Raw genomic sequence first — 3160 nt, forward strand, 5'->3', positions numbered from 1 at the left:
TTCAGCAGTTTCGCAACGCAACATGCTTTAAGTGATTTCGTAGCGCACAATTCATATTTTGCACTGGCTGCGCTACGAAATTGGAGATTTGTTCGAATCCATAGCCATGATTTCACAACTGTCATATCCATCAACAGTTGTCAGCCTATACACTCCGTCTATCAGATCTGACCGCTTATCCTCGGAAGGCAGGCACTGCTAGTCAAATTGGTCCATCAACAAATGAAGAGGATCAAGCCTCTGTTCCTATATCCATTTATTCGAGACATATTCCCGTGCAAAATGTTGAAGGATCAGAAAGGCTTCTATCTATGGGAAATTACCTAGCTGGGATCTCCGCTCTATTATAAATGTACCATTAAATTAATGTCACGGGAGTTTCCTTTGCGGCTTCCAATTGTTTGATGACAAATTGATGCACTGGAGAAGGTTCATTGTATTTGGGATTTATTCATCTCAAGACTGGTAAGGGTTTTTAAATTTAGTGTTCTTGTTCATAGGGTTGTGTGCATTAGAGGCAAGCTTCCAACAGACGGTGCACGTTTGTCGAAGGCTGCAAAAAACTGTTGACTCTTGGGACTCGCAAGCTGTATTGTGTTGAGGGAATTTGTAGTCACTGTTTTGTTGGATTTTATACAGTGAGACCCTACTACAACTTGAGGCAGGAGACCAAGTGCTCAGGATTCTGTAAACAAGATGATTTGAACAGCTCATCAATAACATTAAGAGGCAGAGCAGGAAATATATTACAATTCCGTTTGGTCCAATCCTGGAGGTAATCGTATACAGAATGAGATATATTTCAAGCCAAATTTGGATGGAGAAGGTGGAGAATGTGTCGGTTTCGAATCCTTTCCTGCCGCTTGCAACTTTGCGTTGCATTAGCACACAATTCAAGTCTGGAGTTTGAATTATAAAGACCTGGGTTCAACACCAATGAAAACAATTCTTGAACCATTTTCTTGACTTCAGGACATGTCGGCACGCCAATCTTTATGTTTTCTTTAAGAGTTTCACCACAACCATGAGCACATGCGACAAAAAATGTCCAAATTGCTGGACGACACATACAGCCACCACCTCCACCGTCATCATAATAGACCCCAGCCTTTCATTTACCTGAAAATGGGGCTCAGAGAAGTCGACGGTTCGAATCCCCTCCGGAGACGCAATTGCTTTCTCCTCAGAGGTCCTGTTTGGTCGCCGCCAAGAGAGCCGACTTCGATTTAAGAAGAAAAAGGGTAGTGAAAGATCAACTCTAGGCTAACATGAAGAGCCGGGAGGCTCTCCTTGGTGTAAAGAGGGTTCTGCTGAGAATAGAGGAGAGGCAAGCGGTTCTTCCTTCGAACGGGTGGCGGTTAAACACTATAACAAAATTTTGCAGTCCATGGGCCAACCTGTATACATTGTGAACCCTTCAGGTCAAATTACGGTTTGGAATCAACTGCTCTTCCAGTACTTGTTATCACTGTGGATATTATTTCTGCATTCTGGCTTGGACGAACTTCAGGTCTAGTTGAGTCCGATGGAACTCCAACAGGTGGCCTTTTTGGCACAGCCGTAGCTACTATGGGAATGCTTAGTACTGCAGCATATATTTTGACAATGGATATGTTTGGGCCAATAGCTGATAATGCAGGTGGAATTGTGGAAATGAGTCAACAGCCTGAAAGTGTAAGAGAAATTACAGATCTTCTTGATGCAGTCGGGAACACCACAAAAGCAACCACCAAAGGCTTTGCAATTGGATCTGCTGCATTAGTTTCTTTTCTTTTATTCAGTGCCTATATGAAGTATCAGCTTATGCTCATCAACCATTTACGCAGGTTGATATAGCTATTCCAGAGGTATTTCTTGGAGGTCTATTGGGATCGATGCTTATTTTCCTATTCAGTGCATGGGCATGTTATGCAGTTGGTCGAACTGCCCAGGAAGTTGTTAAGGAAATGCGGAGGCACTTTATAGATCGACCTGGCATAATGACAAATCAAGAGAAGCCAGGTTATGCGCGTTGTGTTGCAATAGTAGCAACTGCTTCACTTCGGGAGATGATAAAGCCTGGTGCTTTAGCAGTTGTATCTCCTGTTTTAATTGGTGTCTCATTTAAGATTCTGGGTCAGTATACAGATCAGCCTTTACTTGGTGCCAAAGTTGTTGCTTCAATGCTAATGTTTGCAACGGTCTCTGGTATTCTCATGGCCTTGTTTTTGAATACTGCTGGAGGTGCTTGGGATAATGAAAATTGAAGATCTGAAGGCACAGTTAGTCGAAGGGAGTTTTTGGCAATCAAATGTCTGGGTGGTAAAAGTCTCGGGTCAAAGGCAAGCTGTTTCAAATAATTCAGCAGTTTCGTAGCGCGCTACGAAACTGCTGTAGGTGATGATTTTAACGCAGAACAGGCAAGTTTTCATTTTGAGCGGAAATTTTGGAAAGAGAATGCCAAAAGAACATGCAAGATATGAGGTGGAGCTACAATAGCCGTTCAGATCAAGACAAGTGTACCTTGAAAAGGGGTGGAATATTTTAACCCAAGTTTAATTTCTGTTATAAAGCCACTTTATCACCGTTCAAAGGGTAAATGCATGGTATACAAAGAACTGTTGTCCGCATACATATCTATTGATGCAGCCTCCAACACATCAGGAACGTGGCAGCGTTCCATATTTTGAGTCATTAAAAGCTAGAAGACATGCTGCTGTGCATTTGAGAAATTTAAGGAAAGTTGGGGCCGAGAAGCAAGGGACATCTCCCAACATGACTGAGTAGTTAAAGGATTTAGCGTTCAAGGTCGATATGGAGTACTAAACATCCAGCTCAGCCATATCAAAAAAGGACCAGGTGTCAAGGAACAAGGAGAAGTCATTATGCGTGGAAGATAGAGTTAGAGTTATAGTTAGTTTAGAACTCTTAAACACTACAGTCAGTTCCTTATTGTATTTATGAGTTAGTTCAATAGCTAATAGGTGTCATTAGAGACAGTTATCGAGCTCCCCTCATGCTGGAGGAGGAAGCTCGAAGTAGTTAGAATAATGATTCTATATATAGCTGAAACATCTATGGAAAGAGGGTTGGATATTTTATAAAACAGAGGACCGTTTTGGCTTATGTAAAAAACAGAGTTCAGTAATATAAATGACTGTTTTACTTCTCAGGATTCATA

The 3160-nt window shown here is 41.8% G+C and overlaps 1 pseudogene; it reads left to right on the forward strand.

The window, feature by feature from the left end:
* Nucleotides 1-1268: 1268 nt before the first annotated feature.
* Nucleotides 1269-2246, forward strand: LOC149258368 (pyrophosphate-energized membrane proton pump 2 pseudogene; annotated as a pseudogene).
* The last annotated feature ends 914 nt before the right edge of the window (nt 2247-3160 follow it).

This window comes from Pinus tabuliformis, chromosome 6 (assembly GCF_031772625.1).
Source record: "Pinus tabuliformis cultivar Carrire ecotype Pingquan chromosome 6, CPIR1, whole genome shotgun sequence".
Taxonomy (NCBI): domain Eukaryota; kingdom Viridiplantae; phylum Streptophyta; class Pinopsida; order Pinales; family Pinaceae; genus Pinus; species Pinus tabuliformis.